This window comes from Trachypithecus francoisi, unplaced genomic scaffold (genome assembly GCF_009764315.1).
Source record: "Trachypithecus francoisi isolate TF-2019V2 unplaced genomic scaffold, Tfra_2.0 Lachesis_group13, whole genome shotgun sequence".
In the NCBI taxonomy this organism is placed as follows: Eukaryota; Metazoa; Chordata; class Mammalia; order Primates; family Cercopithecidae; genus Trachypithecus; species Trachypithecus francoisi.
In genome coordinates this window covers 117,822,299-117,842,501 of record NW_022681458.1, presented here as the reverse complement: position 1 = coordinate 117,842,501, position 20,203 = coordinate 117,822,299, and the positions used below count along the sequence as shown (strand labels likewise).

The following is a 20,203-nucleotide window of genomic DNA, read 5'->3' as shown; positions in this document are numbered from 1 at the left end:
TAGCTGGGATTATAAGTGTCTGCCACCACGGATGGTTCATTTTTGTATTAGTAGAAATGGGGTTTCAACATGTTGTCCAGGCTGGTCTTGAACTCCTGATCTCAGGTGATTCGCTCACCTTGGCCTCCCAAAGTGCTGGGATTACAGGCATGAGCCACCACACTCAGCCTGGGATATTCTTGATTGTAACTGTAATAGATCCCTTTAACAGAAAAAAAACAGAACAACCAAAGAAAAAGCTGTCTGAAAAGTCCTGAAATTAAAGAGCTCCCTTGGACAGGGATTTGGACACCGGTTGAATGGCCCTGCACAAACCATAGTTACACGGGCCTCTAGGCCTGTTAGATCCTTAGGGTATTTGAAGTCGTGGGGATATTTGCATTTCTGTCTCTGGATATCTTGTTAGTACGAATTCAGCTAGTGTTTGAGGGCCAGGCTCAGATCTGGGAAAACAAGAGCCCCTGCCCTCACGGCACTTCTCGTGTGTGTGTGTGTGTTAGGAAAATAGAAAGCATAAGATATTTTTTTCAATGAGCTGGGAAGATGGATAAAACAAGCTTAAGATGTTTACTTCAGAAGGGAAGTGCAAGGAATACTCAGCTTTGCTGCTGCTGAAGGAGGCCCCGGCAGAGGCCGTTTCAGAGGTGGGGTCTCTCTGAGAAAGGTGGTAAGAGGGAAATAGGATGCCCCATCTGGTTTGCCAGAGATGGGGAAAGTATCCCCAAAACAGCATTCTGGCAAAGGCTTCAGAAAAGCAGCTAGGCTGTGGGACCTTGTTGGCTGCTGGGTAGAAGGAAAACATTGCTGGTCCTGAGGACTGTACTGTTCTTCCACTGCTATAAAGAACTACCTGAGGCTGGGTAATAAGGAAAAAAAGGCTTAGTTGGCATACAGTTCTGTGGGCTGTACAGGCTTCTACATCTGGAGAAACTTACAATCAGGGTGGAAGGTGAAGGGGAGGCCGGCATGCCTTCACATGGCTGGAAGGGGAGAGAGAGTGAAAGGGAAGGTGGCATGCACATCCAAACAACCAGATCTCAGGAGAACTATCATGAGGACAGCACTTGGGGGATTGTGCTAAACCATTAGAAACTACTGCCATGAGTCAATTGCCTCCCACCAGGGCCCACCTCCAACACGGTTTTACAGTTCAGCATGAGATTTGGTTGGGGACACAGTCACACCATGTCAGGCTTCCCATTCATCTCCTGCATGTGCTTCACAAATGGTTCTGTCATTGGTTTTTGTTTCTGTTGATCCATAATATATGTACATATTTTCAGAGTGCGTGTGATACCTTGATTCACCCTTATATTGATGAAATCTGTGTACTTGGGATGTCTTTCACTTTAAATAATTTTTTTTCCTTGTGCTGGTAATGTTCAAGTTATTCTCTCCTAGCTGTTTTGAAATACACAGTAGATGACCCACTGCCATCCCCCTGCTGATTTATCAACAGTAGGTCTCGTGTTCCCATTAGGCTGTGTGTTTGTGCCCGTCACCAGCCTCTGCCCATCCTGCTTCTGAGTGGGCTCTGCTGGGCCCTGTTGACCACTTACTCTTGGCCTCCATGAGATCTGCTCTCAGCTCCTGCTTATGAGTGAGAACATGAGCTGTTTCTTTGCTTGGCTCGTTTGCTTCACGTAATGTCCTCCAGCTCCATCCATGCTGCCGCGGATGACAGGGCAATCTGCCGTGTGGTGGGGTATTGCTCCTGTGTATGTTCGGGCCATGTTCCCTGTTGACGGGCACTCAGGTGATTCCAGACCTTGGCTGCTGTGGATGGTGCTGCATTGAAGCTGGGAGCAGTCACTGGCTTTATACTCGGGGGACGTGAGCCATTTTGTTGTTCTCAAGCAGCCTATCCCCAAAGCCCTCCGTGGAATGCCGCATTCCTTTGTGCCCATGGCTTCCACTAGGATGAACCACTAGCTTTAAGTGAACGCCTGGGTTTCTGTCTTTAATTGGCACCCAGCTGCACTGACCAAGCGGGGGTCCCAGTGACCCTGGACACTGCCTCACATAAGGTCTAAAGATGCAGTTAGGTTCTTTTTTTAACTTAAAAAAAATGGTATAGCTTAACCAGGTCAAAAGCGTTATCAGTTAGTGTTTTTCATATTGGAAAGGTGTATATTTTATTTTCTAAGAAAGAAAAAAATCCTGTTAAATACTCTAACCACAGATGAAATCAGGTCAAGGAAAGAGGTACTATTTTGGGGAAACATTACCCCTTCATGTCAAAGATCAAGGAGATGACTTACATTGTTTAATTGAGTTAATTATGAAATCTTAAGTGGTTTTGAGAAGACGAACTGTGGATGCTGCAAGACATGAGACTGATGCTCATTTAACGTTAGTCAGCCCTGACAGAATGTGGCTATTTAAAGCTTCCTCCAGTATTGCTTGATAGATTGTAAGTTAATGTAAAGATCTGTTTGATGCTTTTATTTTACAAAATATTATTGAGAAAAAGTTTGACAGCCAAGGAACAGCCTTCAACCAATTTCTTCCTGATTTCTATCACCAGAAAAATGTGTCCTGTTAATTCCAGAATTTACTTTTGGAAAATTCCTATAAGGAGAGCAGAGGTATTGGTGGTTGAATGGTGACTTGAATTTAGGTGAAGATCGTTAAATATTTCATAGTCATATTTGTCTTGGTGGTTTTAGCAATTTTATATTAAATTTAGAACTGCGAATCAAATCAAATGTTCTTGTGCTTTCGTGATACTCCTTTGTATGACTATACTGGTAAAGAATGATAAAATGTGTATAGGGTATTTTTTCTCTGTAGATATTAGGATTTTTAGGGGAACAAATTAATCATTCCTCTAATAGACATTGTGCTGTGTGTTGGGTCCTTTGTATATTGAATCACTATAATGAGGACCACTTGAAAGTCTGTTTCTAGACAAGATCTTTTATATGCTGACTTGTGTTATGCAAAATCCTTCATCCTCTAAGAAGACTAAGCAATGGGTTGGAGGAAAGGTTTAATCCCCCATTAGGTCTATTTCAAATGCCCAGAATTGAATGCAAGTGTGAATTATGTTTTTAAAGTGGGGTGTGTGTGTGTGTGTGTGGTGTGTGTGTGTGTGGTGGACTCCTTTTTAGGTCTTGGGAGGGAGGTAAAGCAAAGATCAGATTTGCTGATGAACATTTGTGTATATGCTAGTGGTGAAGTCATATGACTTGACTGCACCTGCGTAGTCTGATTTTGGTTTCGTTAGTGTCCGTAGCCACAAGCTTCAGCCGCCTCTGGGACCCACCCTGAGGGGCTGTGGTGAGGGTTATTACAGAGTCGTGTGTCTTAGTGAATGGCACAAACGGCCTTGTGGGCCTACTTTGGCTTTGTTTGAACCTCTAGATTGTTAAAATAATTTTAGTTTAACATTTTGAGGATTATAAATTGTGATTCTTGTCTAAGAAGAGGTTTCTGTTGTCTCTGAAGACAGGAGCCCCAATACAGTTGGTCTCTGGCTCACAATGGTTACATTTGTGATTGTTTTTCAACCTTGTGATGGTGTGAACTAGTCACACTCAGTGCATTGTTTGGCCCTAGGTGGGCTGCCTCTGGATGAACCCGTTGTAAGTTGAAACTATTATGTCAAATGCACTTTCTATTTAGGATATTTTCAGCTTACGCTGGGTTTATTGGAACAGTTTCATCCCACGGTAAGTCAGGGAGCATATGTGCTCATAAAAACAGAGATGATCTCATAGATACCATGAGATATAATGTCTCTGATGTTATAGAGATACGATGAAAACAATCAAGTGGGACTTGGAAGCCTTGGAGGGACTCACATGGGCAGCTCCTGGAATGCAAACGTGAGCGCCACTGGCTTCTGGATGTGACATCTGTGCCTTCTGCTTAGCCCAGTGCGTTATCAGCTGCTCTCGAGGGCAGAGAGGTCCAGCGTTCCTGTGTTTAGGTGTTCGAGCTGCCTTAAGAGGCTAGGTCAATTCTCACTGGTGTCTTCAGGGCTTTAGGCCTTCTGAACAAGCTGGAGGAAGGACGACTTTGTACAGCTTTGGAAATCTCAATGGAAATCAGGGCCATCCCCCTTGGCAGGAGAGAGCCCCACTGGAGGCGAGCAGGGTGCCGTGTGGGCCTGTGCTGGGCCCAGGCGTGTACGGACATTGTGAGGGCCACAGGACACAGATCGGTCTTGGTTCACAACTGGTGTCGATGGCCAAGCAGCATTTCTTCCAGGTACATGAGTGCGGGGACTTGGGTTTTGGGGTGTGCGTCCTGGTTGCCTAGTTGCTTGGAAGACCCCTATTCAGACCCCAGCCTGAGTCACTGTGACAGGCCTCCTGCTTCACATGCCATATGGAAGCCGTGGCATCGGTCACTGACATCCACCAGGTGTCAGATGTGCGTGTGTATCTTCCTTGGTCTCAAGATGGTCTTGTTTTGAGGTTATAGTAAACGTTCTTTAAGAGGGGTTTTGGATTTTTTATGTTGTTTGCAAGGAGGCAGCAGGGAGTGCTTGAGCAGTGAGATCCCCTTTCCAACCGATGCGATTTCAGATCCCAGCAGGTCATGAAGGCAGCGGAGCTGTGGGATCACCTTTCCAACCAATGAGAATTCAGATCACAGCAGGTAATTACGGCAGCGGGTCGGGTGGCAGAACCCTGAACTGTGGCTGTTTCTGGTGTCTTGCCCCACGGACAGAGTGTGCTGGGGCCTCTGTGGTCCTCTGTGGGGTGAGTGGAGCGCATGAGCTGGGTGCTGCTGGGCCCTGGGTGGCTCCCCAGCCCGGGGTTTATGCAGGACTCATTATTAAGACAACTTGGAACCCAGAAAGCAGCACAAGGAGAACGGGATTGTGCCTTTCTGGATCGTTGGTGCTTCCCAGTCTCAGACACTGAGCAGGCTCTGAGGGGTCGCTCCAGGAAGACTTGCACAGTCGGTCCCCGGGTTGGAGTGGGGCTGCAGCGGGTCTTGCAGGAGCTGGAAGTGGGGGTGAGTTTCTCGCCAGCAGAACCTTTCAAATGGGCCCAGCAGGATGCATCCGTGGAAATGGTGCCACCTAACGCAGGGCTGCGGCCAGCAGGACCTGAAAGGCTACAACGTGCTCTGTTTCTGCTCTCTCTCCAGCCTCTGCACGGTTTTCCTTGGTTTTTGTCTGTTTGGAGGACGCTTCCCCCTTTCTTGCGCTTACCTGGCCTTCTGAGCTTCCTTGTTGAGTATGACAAAGCCCTGAGAAGGCATTTTTATCGCATAATTGTGTTATCCTGGTGGCTGGATAAATGACCTGCAAATGTGGGTGACTCCGTAGCTCTGAGGGTGTTCAATATCCAAGACAGAGGTGGGAAGGAAATGTTCAGGCAGGCGTCAGAGGATCTGTTCTCTGCTTTACACTGGGGCCCTGGTTTGCTGACAGTCCTCACACTGGATCCAAAATGGGGATAATGAAGTCACGGATTCGGCTTCATCTGAGAGCTGCCTCCAGCACAGTCTTGTGTGAGTAACAGTTTCTATGTTTGGTGCAAAGGGCGGGCGTCAGTTGATCTTATTTGTGGTGGTGCTTATGGTGGCTTTTCCGTAAGGAATGTAGACTTGATTAGCTTTGGCAAGGGAATCCTGAGTGATAAATTGGAAGAATGTTTCAGGAAATTCTGGAACCTGCAGTGAATCTGGAGTCTGTATGAAATTGAGATTTGGATTCTCACGAATTCCTAATGCTACCCCGAAACCCAGTAGTTGAGAGAGTCGTAGAGCTTCAGTTGTGCTGCCCCAGTTCCCCATTTTAAAAGGAACCCGTTGCTTTCATCTAGAATGTTCTGAGCTCTGAGTGCTGCCGGCAGAGTGACCAGCTCTCTGCATCAGAGGGGAAGCCAGGGCTGTGCTCACAGCGTCGCGGCAGCTGGGAGCTGACCCTGGACCTCAGGCACGTGTGATGCTGACCATTTTCTGTCAACTCCAAGGGTGTAGTGGTCTCCTTGGCCCTTTACAGTCTTCTGAAGCTTTGATGTGTCTGCACTTCATAGATTTTTCAGAAGTAGACGGCCTTTTCCCACACCCTTGGGCTGAGTTTCGTCAGAGGCTGGTGTGTGGGAAGCACCACACCCACATTCTGACAGGGAAGACTCTGGTGTCTAACTGAGGTCAGAGTGGAAATTTGTTCTTCCTTCCCTCCAGTCTGGTCCAACTGCTGCCTGCTTGTCCAGAAGAAAATCATGCTTATCCAAGTCGTAGGCAAACCCCTGAAGTCAAACATTTATCTTTTTTCTTTAATATGCCCATTTAGTTTATATGGGATGATAGAGAAATGTCTTTTAGGGGAAAATTAATTTCCTTAATTACAGATAACTTTTTGGATAAAAACTGCCATCAGGAGGCTATTTTGTAATAAGATCTAGTTAAATACTACACTGGAAAGCTCATTATATTTGATCTTAAACTTGGGCCCTGTGTGCGTGTCCGCACGCTCGTGCTCATGACGCCAGGCACAGATGTGAACTACAGGCATGGTACATACTTTCTGGTTGCTTTTTTGAAAGTGTTATTGCTTGGCCTCTCCGACTCAAATGTTGAGTTACATTGATTCTGTTCAGAACGTTCATCCCTCCGTCTAGGGTCCAGTCGTCTTTCAGGGAGGAACTGTCTTCCTCATCTTTGTCTCCTACAGTATTGTATACTTAATACTCAAATATTTATAGGTTACATGGGTGACTGATCTGTTCATTAGGAGGAAAAGAATGCCAATTTTCACATCATTATAATGGACTTGTTAAATGATTGTTAGTATAATGAAGTTTACATGGCAAAAGAGGCTTTGCAGATGTGACTGTAACGGACAGTGAGATGGGGGAGGACCCTGGGTTGTCCGGGTGGGTCCAGTGTTTTCACATGGGCCTTGATGAGAGGGAGTACAAGGGTCTGCCTCAGAGGAGGAGACCTGAGGACGAGATAGAGGCCAGAGGCCTGTGGGGCTGAGGGCGATGGTGGGGCAGGGGCTGGAGGGGTGCAGGGCTGAGGCTGGGGCAGTGGTCAGAGGGGTGTGGGGCTGTAAGTCAAGCTGCATGGTGGCCTCTAAGAATTGGGAGACTCCAGGCAGGAATACAAGCTACTGACCCCTTGACTTCAGCCCTGGGACTCCTGACTTCCTGGGCTGAGAGGAGGTTTGCACTTGTGGTAACTTGTTGCAGCAGCAATAGGAAGCTAATGCATTGTATCTGTTCTTCACCTCCAAACCTTTGAAATGTAACCCTGTTGTATCGGCCTTTTGTGTGCCCGAAATTCTAATGAGATGGTTTGTAGGAAATAATGGACACAAACGATGGCAGAACACAATGTTGGACAGAAGCAGTGTCTTCTGTGGTTCTGTAGTTTGGGTCTGTGAAGTTAGATTTCGGTCAGAGAGTATGTGGTCTTGTTCAGCGTATGCCTGAAGTACCTGTTCAGAGCTCCTGGGGGAGTGGTCTTTAACACTGTTAGGATTAAAACTTCAAGCACATCAGGGCCAGAGTTCCTGAGTCAGTGTTAGGCGACCTTTGAATAAGAGTTGGCATGTAGAATCTACCCACTTTACTAGTATGAAGCGGCAAAATCTTTTTTTTTATTTTTTGAGGTGGAGTCTCATTCTGTCACCCAGACTGGAGTACAGTGGCACGGCCTCAGCTCACTGCAACCTCCACCGCCTGTGCTCAAGTGATTCTCCTGCTTCAGCCTCCAAATTGTGTGATTTATTTTCCTGTTTTATATACTTAGTATATGAAAACTCTGCAAACTTTATTAATACAAATGACATGCCAGAACTTAGGAGAATCCAGCATTTTCCCATGCAAATTAGTAGTGATGTGGAATTCCTGGGCTGGTTTGGTTTTATAAGACTTAGGGGGCGGATTCTTGGCCTAATTTCTGTGGCTCTAACAATTATTAATCACCCAGCACTCTTACCTCCCCCAACAGCTCAGGTGAGGGGGTTACCCCCGCTGTCATGATGAGAGGCAGGAGACTGAGGCTTAGATGAGCAGGTGACACATTACTGTCCAGCCCCACCCACCCCATAGTTTCCTGCCATGGCTCAGCTATCTTCCCGCAAGAAAGGATAGACACCCTGGTGCTGGGTAGAATTCCTTGTGAACCCCTTTCCATCCTCCAGGGAGTTCTTGCTTTATGGTGGTGGCTCATGGGGAGGCCTCTGGCCCACTGAGAAAGTGACTCATGTTGTGACATTACTGTCTCTCTGTCCGGCTGCTGTCGATTGGGTGATTCATAAAGAGACATTTATTGCTCACAGCTCTGGAGGCTGGAAAGTCCAAGGTCAAGGCAGTCCAAGGTCAAGGCACCTGCACATCTGGTGTTCCAGGGCCTGTGGCTCACAGATGGCAGCATCTCACCGGGTCTTGCGTGGCAGCAGGTGTCTTGTTGGGACTCACGTGGTGGAGGAGCAGGAGGGTTCCTCCAGGCCTCCCAACAAGGACACCAACCTCAGTCCTGAGAGCAGGACCTCCCAAAGGCCCCACCTCTTAATGTATCCCATCGGAGATGGTTTCAGCATGGGGTTTTGGGGACATTCAGGCCAGAGCCATTGCTCTGCTGTGGTGTTAGGGCTGCATGGCATCATTACTGCAGCAGAGCCACAGCCTTCTCATCTGCATTTGCTGCGAAGACGCAAGTGCCTGTGCAAGTTGGGGTTCGGTGCAAGAAGTGGAGACCCTCTGGGAATCTTAGCAGGAGGAACTTAAGGGCTTTGAGAACTAACACCTTAGGACTGTAGTTTTCTTCAGACGGTAAAAATCTTGGTGTGTGACAATACTGAACATTGCCTGAGCCCTGTGATCCTGTAAAACAGTGATGGTTAAGACCTTCCCCCTCCCCACAACTCCCCCCCCTTTTACTGCAAGAAGCCCCTACCCATGTGGCTTAGGCTGAGTTGCAGATGACCATTTACCGAGGACAAGGCCAGACACAGGCCTTCAAACCCCCCTTCTCTGCCTTATAAGTGATTAGCTAAACTGCCTGTTCCCACTGATCAGTCACCTCCCACCTTGAAATGGTTCTTCGTGGTGCAGGTTGCGCCTAGGGGGGTGGACTTGTCGTTGACTGTCGCCTTCCACAGAGGACGGTTGGGGTGGGCAGGAAAGAATTCTCTGCTACAGGTCTGCATTCCAGGCTGTTTCCAGAAGTGGGAATTCTGGTGCCCTGGAGTCTGGGAATGGATTTCTAGTGTCCCAGCTTCAGGTGGAGTTGAAATGGAGTGAGACAACCCACCACACCCATCTGGAGCCAGGAACCAGAGCCATTTGTAAAGTGGCAGATTCTCCATAAGATTACAAAAAAAAAAAAAATGCGCTCAGCACATTGCTTTCTTTCTCATATGCATTTGGCCATCTAAAATGGGAATGGTGGTTCTTTGAAACATGGATGTAGTTTTTTTTTTTTTTTTTTGGAGACGGAGTCTCGCTCTGTCACCCAGGCTGGAGTGGCCAGATCTCAGCTCACTGCAAGCTCCGCCTCCCGGGTTTATGCCATTCTCCTGTCTCAGCCTCCCGAGTAGCTGGGACTACAGGTGCCCGCCACCTCGCCCGGCTAGTTTTTTGTATTTTTTAGTAGAGACGGGGTTTCACCGTGTTAGCCAGGATGGTCTCGATCTCCTGACCTCGTGATCCGCCCGTCTCAGCCTCCCAAAGTGCTGGGATTACAGGCTTGAGCCACCGCACCCGGCCTGGATGTAGTTATACATTTTGAGTATTGTAAACCTTAATGTAGCTTCTTAAAATGTTTGCCTGATTATCTGGAGATTTACTAAACCTTTGGAGTGGTAATAATGAGTTGATCTATATGACTTTGCTTTCTAGGATGCAGTGAAAGTACTATAATTAAAACCTCTGCAGTTGGGTCAGCAGGCGATTGAGCAAAACAAATTCTGTCTTTTGTGTTTCTTTAACTAAACAAGGGAGTAGAGTGTAGGCCGACGTGGCAAATTCATTTCAGAGCTCGTCAGAGCCCTCAATGATTGAGCAGCCTTCTCAGGCGAACGTGTAATGTGCCGTGAATCTTGGCAAGGCTGGCTACTGATGTGTGCACCTGACACCACGGAGCCCCACCTAGGAAGATGTGGTTTCTGTAACAAGCTTTGGAAAACCGAAGTTCAGCTTCATTATCCAACTTTGTTACAGAAAAGGCTTTGACCAGATGGCCAAGACCTGATTGTCTCAGGGTTGAGACGTGGTCATAAAACTGCCCTTACTTGGTGCCAATCAGTGTTGGTCCACAGTGATACTCCTCCAACCTCACTGAATAGTTTGGAGACTGAAATGAGACTGAAAATCTCCTTAAGGTGAAAAGGGCTCTGGGGCACCTGGGAATATCCGCACACCCGTGACCATTCCCCTTTAAGGTGGAAAGGACGGCTGGGTCACGCAGGAGCATCCGCACACCCGTGGCCATCCTCTTTAAGGTGGAAAGGGCTGCTGGTGTGCCCCGCAATATCTGCACACCCGCGGCCATTCTTTCTGTCCCCGTTTCTGCTCAGTCACCTCTGTGTTCCCGCATTCAGGCTTTGGGACACTCATGAGCAGCTCGTCCCCTGGGCTGGTGAGGAAGGAGTGGGAGGTTGTTCTGAGGCTCTGTCACTGTCTGCCCTGTTATGACAGGGCAAGGCAGTGGCAGTGACCCCGGAGGAGTCTGGTCAGTGAGGGCTCCGGCAGGAAGTGCTGAGGCTTGAGGTGGCTCTGCCAGTCGTAACCAAATGTCTTCCCTCTTATTTCCACGATTCCTTCTAGTTCTGCGCCTTCCACTGCAGTGTCTCTGTGTGTCTATAAATACACATGAGTTACGATACAGGTGTCTCTTTCCCCTCCGTCTGAGGCTGGGTCCAGGGAGAGAAGTGCAAGACCCCCTTACTGCTGGATGCCCACCAGCACGAGGCACTGCCTGCCCTGCTAACGAATGCCTACAGCAAGTCCTGGAAGCCCCCTCCTGAGCACCTGGCCTGTTGACGGTGTACACGGGAGACAGATGAGATCCCCTTGCCCCACCCTGAGCAGACACTGGGGAGGCGGTGGCAGCACTGTCCCCCATGGTGCATCCTTGGTGCATGGAGGAAAGTGTGTTCACGCTTAAAACACAGCCCATCCTCTCAAAAGCAGGGTGACAACCACATTTACATCTGGAATCTTAAAAAACGGCCCGTCTCTTTGAGAGAAGAACGTGGCATGTATGTGCGTACCTCTTTTTTTTTTTTTTTTTTTTGAGACAGTTTCCCTCTGTCACCCAGGCTGGAGTGCGGTGGTGTGATCTCAGCTCACTGCAAGCTCCGCCTCCAGGGTCCATGCCATTCTCCAGCCTCATCCTCCCGAGTAGCCGGGACTACAGGTGCCCGCCACCACGCCTGGTTAATTGTTTGTATTTTTAGTAGAGACAGGGTTTCACCGTGTTAGCCAGGATAGTCTCGGTTTCCTGACCTCGTGGTCTGCCCGCCTCGGCCTCCCAAAGTGCTGGGATTATAGGCGTGAGCCACCGTGCTGGGCCGTATGTGTGTACCTCTTTACGAGTCTTGCCCGACCTTTGCGTTTAAAAATTATTGAAAAACTTAAGGATGTAACTGACAGGAACTTCATAGGTTTCTCCAAGTAGAAATTTGGAAAAGTTAAGTGAACCCATAATGTGCTTTATTTCTATGAGTCCCACACTTGGATTTTTAAATGTGGGCAAAACATCTCTATGTTCTTCAGCCTGATTTCCGTGGTGAGGCACCCCCCGCGAGGTGGGGACCAATAGCTACCCCCTTTCCCCCCCTTGGCTATTGGGAGTCACGGTGGACTCACAGCCTGTTTAGGATATTGTGGGTATTATCGTCTCACCCTCTGGAAATAATCACCTCTTTCACAGAGGGGTGTACACCTTCAGTGTATTGCTCAGGGAATAATAATATAGTTAATTATTAAACATCAAGAATCGATTTTAATAATTATCAATAATATCAATTTATATTTTACCATTAATAATCATTTTATATATATAATGATGGATGCCAAAAATTAATTTTTAATATTAATGTCATTTATCAATATTCTTAACATTATTTTATTGCCAGCATCCCTCAGTATTGATCTTAGTAACATTAATTGTTGATATCATTATTTTATTGTTAATAGTGTTAATATTAATACTAATCGTTATCATTTTTAACCAGTGTGTATATTTAGTATCTTCATTGTCATTATTAATATCGGTGGTTACTATTAATTTTTATTATATTTATTAATATTAATAATATACTTGTTCCTGATATCCGGCGGGGAGAAGATATTACTCCCAATATCGCGGAAAGTGTACTCTCCTCTGTGATGTTATTCCTAATAGCCAGGGTTAGAGGATGACATTATTGAAACTACCGCAGTGTGTGTACTTACCTTCGATCATCTTGTTCCTTCTATCCAGGGTGCGAGAGGATGATATTACTCTCAGTATCGCCAGGGGCGTGGACCTCCACTGTGATATTTTCCCTAACATCCAGCTGGGGAGAGGAAGATATTACCCCCAATATCGCAGGGGTGTACACCCCCTTGTGATATTGTTCCTTATATCCTGGGATGGAGAAGATAATACTAGTGGTAATATCGCAGGGGTTTTACACACCCACTGTGCTATTGTTCCGAATAACATGATATGACTCCCAGTATCACGGGGAGGGGTACATCCTCCTGTGATACTGTTTCTCATATTCAAGGGGAGAGAATGATATTTCTCCCAATATCGCAGGGGTTGTACACACCTCCTGCGATATTGTTCCTAATATCCCGAAGGGGAGAGCATAATATTACTCTCAATATCTCAGCCGGTGTACACCTCCTTTGTAATATTTTTCTTAATATCCAAGATGCGAGAGGATGATAGGACTCCCAATATGGCAAGAAGTGTACAGCCGCCTGTGATGTAGTTCTTAACATCCAGGTGGGGAGAGGATGATATTACTGCCCATATCGCACGAGTTGTGAAACTCCTTCGATATTTTGCCTATGATCCTGAGGGGAGAGGATGATATTACTCCCAATATCAAAGAAGGTGTACACCCCCCTGGGACACTACGCCCAATATCCACATTGGGAGACGATGACTATATGCCCAATATCGCAAGGGAAGTACACAAACCCTGGGATATTGTTCCTTATATCGAGAATGGGAGAAGACGCTATTACTCCCAATAACGCAGGGACTGTGGCTGTACATCACTCCTGTGATATTGTTCTTAATATGCTAGGGAAGAGAGGATGATACTATTCCCAATATCAGAGGGGGAGTACACCCACCCAGTCATGTTGTTCTTAATGTACTCCACCTCCCTCTACCAGGGATATCGTTTCTCATATCCAGGGGAAGAGAGGATAACATTATGCTCAATATTGCAGGGGAGTGTTCACACCCTCTGTGATGTTGTTCCTATTATCCAAAGGTAGAGACGATGATATTACTGGCCATATCGCAGGGGGTGTACACCCTTCTGTGATACTGGTTTTGACATTCTGTGGGGGAGAAGACAACATTAATCCCAATATCACAGAAGGTGTACAGACCTCTGTGATGTAGTTCCTACTGTATAGAGGAAAGAGAAGAATATTGCTCTAAATATCACAAGAGTGTAACTACCCTGCCCCCTGCATATTGTTCCTAATATGCAGCAGGGTGGAGGCTGAGAGTACTCCCATTATTCCAGAAGTGCACACACACCTGTGATATAGTTCCTAATATCCAGCGGGAAAGAGGCTGGTTTTACTTTCGAGATCGCAGTGGGTGTACACCACCCCCAACCCCGGGGTATCGTTCCTAATATCCAGGCGGGAAGAAAATGACATGGCTGACAGTATCGAAGGGGGTGGACACCTCTTCAGTGATATGGTTCCTGATATCCAGGGGGTGAATGGATGATACTACTTCTGATAAAGTAGGAACCGTACAGCCACACTGGGATTTTGTCCTTAATAAACACAGGGGAGTGGTGACATTACTACCAACATTGCAAGGGGTGTACACCCTCCTGTGATACTGTTTCTTATATCCAGGAAAGGAGAAGATGGTCTTAGTACCAATATTGAAGGGATGGACAGCCCCCATGGGATATTGTTCTAAAGATACAAGTTGAAAGAGGATGAGACTCCATCCAATATAACAAGGGGTGTACACCCCACCTGTGATATGAGTCGTAAAACCTAGAAGAAGAGAGAATGACATTGCTTCCAAAAACACACGGGATGTACACCCAACCTGTGACATCGTTCCTGTCATCTAAAGGAAGAGATGATGATACTACTCCCACTACTGGAGAAGGTACACACCCCCCTGTGATATTGTTCCTCATAACTTGTGGGGAGAGCATGATATTACTTCCAACATGACAGTGGCTTGACACCCAGTCTGTGATACTGGTTCTGCACACCAACTCTGTGCCCCTCGTTTCCCATGCGTTCTCTCCACAGTTTTGGAACCTCGGGGGAGGCTTTGTCTTTGGTTACAGATGAAGGAGGAAGGGTCTGAGAGGTTAAGCAAGTTTGTTACTGGAAAGGGGTTCCGATCCAGACCCTAAGAGAGGTTTCTTGGATCTCACAGAAGAAAGAATTCGGGGCGAGTCCATAAAGTGAAAGCAAGTTTATTAGGAAAGAAAAGGAATAAAGGAATGGCTACTCTGGCCGGGCACAGTGGCTCACTCCTGTAATCCTATAACTTTGGGATGCCGAGGCAGGTGGATCACCTGAGGTGAGAAGTTCGAGACCAGCCTGGTCCAACATGGCAAAACCCTGTCGCCACTAAAATACAAAAAATTAACTGGGCGTGGTGGCATGTGCCTGTAATCCCAGCTACTAGGGAGGCTGAGGCAGGAGAATCGCTTGAACCCAGGAGATGGAGGTTGTAGTGAGCCAAGATCACACCACTGCATTCCAGTTCGGCCAACAGAGCGAGACTCCATCTCAAAAAAAAAAAAAAAAAAAAAAAAGAATGGCTGCTCCATAGGCAGAGTGGCCCCAAAGGCTGCTGGTTGCCCATTTTCATGGTTATTTCTTGATCATATGCTAAACAAGGGTTGGACTATTCATGAGTGTTCCAGGAAAGGGGTGGGCAATTCCCAGAACTGAGAATTTCTGCCCTCCCTCCTGAGACCATGTAGGGAACCTCCAGATGTTACCATGGCATCTGTAAACTGTCTTGGCGCTGGTGGGAGTGTCTTGTAACAGCTAATGCATTATAATTAGCACATAATGAGCCGTGAGGACAATCACAGGTCACTCTCGTGGCCATCTTGGGTTTGGTAGGCTTTGCCCGGCTGCTTTACTGCAACCTGCTTTATCAGCAAGGTCTTTATGAGCTGTATCTTGTGCCGACCTCCTATCTCATCCTGTGACTAAGAATGCCTAGCCTCCTGGGAAGGCGGCCCAGCAGGTCTCAGCCTCCCTTTACCCAGCCTCCATTCAAGATGGAGTCGCTCTGGCTCCCGTGCCTCTGACAAGTTGGCCTGGGTTGAGTGTTCCCTAGTGTGTGGTTGTTGGAGCTGTTCCTAGGAGTAAGAGGTATTGTCAGTAGGAAACAGGCCTTTGTGAGCCCTGAGGCTGGCACTCTGCCCCAGTACGTCGGCCTCATTTTAGTGGTGACAAAACTGGGGCTCAGAGACATCAACTCCCTGACCTGAACACCCAGACTGTGCGTGGTGGGCTGGGGTTTGAATGTGGGGCTTGAAGACCCATCATCTCCTCTGGTCCCCCAGTCTCTGCTGCCCAAGAGGAACAGGATCCCAGGATCCAGTCCCCTCATGGCAGCAGCCAGGGTGGGTGGAGATGGGGAGGCAGAGTTCCAAAGCCCCCCGGACTCTGAGGCAGGTCGGGGGCCAAGAGTAACCCGGACCTGCGGACCCCATCCCGAGAAGAGTGGCTGCATGCCCGTCCCAGTGGGCAGGAGATCTGTGTCCTCAGTAAACGTGATGGCGCTTCCCGCTCCTCCAGCCAGGCCGTGCTGTCTTCACGTTTCCAATGATGCGGCCTCCTCTCCAATTCCCAAGCCCAACCCACAGAGACAGCGATCTGGGGTCCATGTGAGGTTTGTCTGCAGCTCTGACCCGCTACTTCCCGCCAGCTCCGCGGCCGCTTCTGGAAAGCTCTCTGCTGCCCCCTGGTGGGGAAGGTCGGGGCAGGGCTCTGGCTGCAAGCATGGGGTCCCAGAACCTCCTGGCTCTGTCACATCTGCTGGGTGGAAAACCAACCCAGGACTGAAGCAGCAGATGGGTGCCTGATTCCTTATTATCAGAGCTCCACCCACTGGCAAGTCTCTCTCCGGGCCTCAGTTTCCTCTTCCATTAAACGAGGGGCTTGGGGGATACCAAGGAGGGGTAACAGCTTAGTGAGGATGGCAGGTTTCTTCTGGGGAGATGAACACGTTTTGAAACTACATGGCGTGAGTGGTTGCACAGGACTGTGAGTGCAAAAATGCCACCACATTATTCGCGTTGAAATAGTTAATTGCATGCGATGTGAAAGTCACCTCATTTAAAGTGTTTAAAAGAGGGGCCTGGGAGAGTGCAGTGTATGTGAGAATCACGTGGGACACCCACAGTCTCTGAATCTCGGTTTCCTTGCCGTAAACTGGCAAAGAGACCGTGTGAGCTGTGTTCCCTAGGGCCAAGAGATTCCAAGAAGGAAAAGCTGGGATTCCAGGGACTGGGATGAGGGCCAGGGGCCGGAAGGGGAGGGGGCCTGTGGGGACGGCATAGGGGGCAGGCCAGACAAGGCTTTCAATACTGGGTAGCAGCGTCTACACAGGCGGAGATACCTGCATCTCACTTCCTGCAGGGCTGACCGGTGGCCAGAGGTGGGACTGGCCAGGCTCGGCCCAACCAAGTCTGGGAGCAGAGGACACTGAGTGAGGGATCCCCGGGGCCACCTTCACTGGCCTGCGGCTCTCCTGACACCACAAGAGAGGTCCAGGAGCTGACCTTGGGTCCTAATGGGGGACACCTTCCTGGCAGCAAGCTGGCAGGGTGGTGTGGTGGTCAGTGTACTAGGCTCTGTGTCTCCACCCCTACCTGCTGTGTGACGGTGGGCGAGACACCTAACCTCTCTGTGCCTCTGTTTCTTCAATGGCGAACAGGGGCACTAGCAGCCTCTACATGCAGGCACAGTGGCCTGAAAGATAAAGGCAAGGGCAGCACGAGACCTACAGCAAAAGCTCTGAGCAGGGAGCTGCCCAGGGAGTTCTACCACCATCTCCCCTCTGGCCGCCGAGGAAACCGAGGCTCATGGTGACCTGGCCCAGGTCTGTTGGACTCAGGGTCCTTCTCATCCCCAAGATCAGAGGGCTGCCACCAGGGAAGGAGCTGGCACCTAGACCCCGCCCAGGAAGCACACAGGGAAGGATGCCCTGGGGAATTCAGTATGTTATTGCAAAAAAAATTTATTGCTATTTGAGCCCTGCTTTCATGCCTCCGTTTCCCAGAAAATGAGCCACGGGAGACACCAGGAGAGGCAGCAGACCATCCTCCTTGCACAAAACCCACTCCGTCGGATGCTGTCCTCAGTGAGGGTGGCTGGGGCCAACCAGGGGGCCCACCCGCAGAGTGGCAGAGGAGGCAGGTTGACCCTGCAGACATTGAGCACTGTGGCGAAGGTCCTGGCCTTCTGGTAGAAGAAGAGCGACTTCTCGCGGTCCAGGAGGAAGTTGTGGGAGATGGTGGCCGGCCGCGTGTAGGTCTTCAGCTGTGCCCTTCTTGTTGCCCAGGTCCACGGAGGCTGCCAGTGCCAGCTGGTAGTACCCAGCTACATCAAACCGTTCCTGAAGGGGACAGGCCATGCTCAGCAAAAGGGGGACTCGGAGCCTGTCTTCCCAGAGGCTGCTCCCATCTCCAGGTCATTCCACATGTCCAGCCAATGCTGGCTCACCCCATGAGCCCCGAAGCCTGTGACACTGCTGTGGTCTCAGCTGCAGGAGGTGGGGACAACCCTGAAACCTCTGGAAGCCTTCCTGACTATCCTATGCTCTACTCACCCCAAGCCTCTTGCCCCAGTCCCACCCTCTCTGCAGGCAGTGGCTGCTTTCCCCATGGGCTGAGGTCAGGGCAGATCCTGCCTGCTCTGAGAGTTCCATGCAGGACCCGTGGCTCCAAGCCACAGCAGGGGCACAGTGTTGAGTGACCCAGGCTCCCCTCTGGCCCCTGTCCATGCTGACCATTTCCAGGCCCTCCACGGGCTAGGCCAGGTACAAAACCGTCTCACAGGTGTTCTCCCTGGCAATGTTCCCTGAAACATTGACGGAGTGTGACTCCCCAGACATCCACTCCCATTTTCAATGCATCTTTGGCTCAAACTCACCATCCTTGGGTTGGGATGCTGCCTCCCAGACCTCCACCTTGACCCTCCCATCTCCCCCCCGGCTTCTCCCCAGGCGCCTCCTCCACATGGGGGTGACCCAAGGGACCTCTCTAAGACCCAGGCTTGGCCTGTCCCTCTTTACCATCTCAAGATGGCTCCCAGGGCCAAGGACAAAGTCCAAGATGCAGAAGTCCATTCCCTCACTGCCCCGCCCCACATATGGAGCAGGGGCGTGAGAAGACCCTGAATCACCGCCGCTGCTCATCCAGTGCCCCCCGGCCCAGCCAAACACTGGACTCTGTGCTGTGTGCATGGCTGAGCCTAACGTCCTTGCTCCCAGTCTGAGGGACCTGGGACTGAACACTGACCACAAAGGTGGCCCGGGCTGTGGCAGAGGGAAGCCCAGAAGCCTGTGCGGAGCCCAGGAGGCCCCTGACTCAGCAGGGGGTGGGAGGCAAAGGCTTCCTGAAGGGGTGGGGGCTTCCCAACTACACAGGAAGGAGCCCGCCAAAGCATGTCTCTGCGTGTGCGTGTTTGTGTGCCTGTGCGTGTGTGTGTGTGCGTGCCTGTGCGTGTGTACCTGTGTATGTGGTTGTGTGTGCACCTGTGCCTGTGTGTGCGCGCCTGTATGTGCGTGTGCCTGTGTCTCTGTGCATTTGCGTGTGCATTTCCATGTGCCTGTAGTGTGTGCAGCAGCTAGTGAGTGGCAGGCTGAGCCAGGACACACCTAATCCACCCTATTCCAGGGCTCACTCTCACGTGGAGACTAAAGGGGACCCCATTTTAGAGGCAATCAGCAAGGATGCCCATTTACCCCTGCCTCTCCGCCAGCCTTCCAGGCCCCATCCAGCCCAGCTTTCTCTCCCACTCCTCTGGGCCCCGGTCCAGAGCCTCCTATACAAGGAGGAGGGTGTGGCCTTGGAAAGACAGCCGCCCTTGGGGAATTCCGAGGGGGCCTCCCTGTGGGAAGCTGGCCTGGGCTGACAGCACCGTCACGATGAGGCCCAGAGGGCTGTGCACGAGAAGGAGGTGAAGGAGGCCTCTGCCCCTCGACCCCAACCATGGACTTTGGCCTCTCAGGTACTACGTGGCCTTTTCCTTCCTCCTGGGCAGGCGGAGTGGGCGGCAGGCTTGACCAAGAGAGATAAAGGGCCACTTCTGGGAGGCCTGTCCCTTGGTCCCAGGCGAGCCCCTGAGCAGTGAGCAGCGTCCCTCTGAGCCTGATACCTGGCACCTCCCTGTCTGGCTGGGACTTGGGAGGCCACAGAGACCGCTTCTGACCACCAGGTGTCGCCAGCACTGGGCGGGGGCCTCCTGGGCAGCCCCAGGCCTGTGGTGAGGGATACGGGGCGGGGTCTTAGGGCTGCTCCAGCTCCTCACGTTGTTCTAAGGCCAAGATCTGGGTCCCTGGACTGGAGCGCCCTGGCCCCTCAGCCCATAAGGAGTACTGATGCAGTGCCAGTGCGATGCTGAGGAGGGGCAGGTGCCTGCTGGGCAGAGGGGTGGAGACACCCCAGGTCTGAGTCTGCTAGTCCCAGCTCTCCACCCCTGCAGGGCTAGGGGCAGAGAGAGCACAGCACCTCCCCTCGAGACAGACCTGACCCAGCAAGATCTCAGCCTGGCTGGCTGGGGCCCCGCCCCACTGCACCTGCCGTTAGCTGCGGTTCCCTTGTCTGTGAACCCGATGGTAAGACACCGGTCCCACCCCACCCTTCCTGGGTGATGTGAAGATTCCAGGTGTCTCGGAACTCCAGGAAGGAGTTGCTCAGTGCAGGCTGGCACCCTGGGCAGGCTTCCTAGAGGAGGCACCGGGATTTGGGTTGGATCTTGCAACGTGGATTCAATGTGAGGATGATGCCGTCCTCCAAAATGTCCTTCTCCCGACACTGTTTTCT

At 50.1% G+C, this 20,203-nt stretch overlaps 1 protein-coding gene and 1 pseudogene across 1 annotated transcript in view; one reads left to right on the top strand and one right to left on the bottom strand.

Annotated features, from left to right (window-relative positions):
- LOC117095266 (SH3 domain and tetratricopeptide repeat-containing protein 1-like) overlaps positions 1 to 14,273 on the top strand; it is a 563,227-nt gene extending 548,954 nt beyond the window's left edge. Inside the window, exon 5 of the mRNA XM_033232071.1 lies at positions 14,022 to 14,273. The gene's annotated coding sequence lies outside the window, so the exon portion shown is untranslated. The remainder of the gene's footprint in view (positions 1 to 14,021) is intronic.
- A 1,827-nt stretch (positions 14,274 to 16,100) lies between these two features.
- Positions 16,101 to 20,203, bottom strand: part of LOC117095273 — a 1,129,150-nt pseudogene continuing 1,125,047 nt past the window's right edge.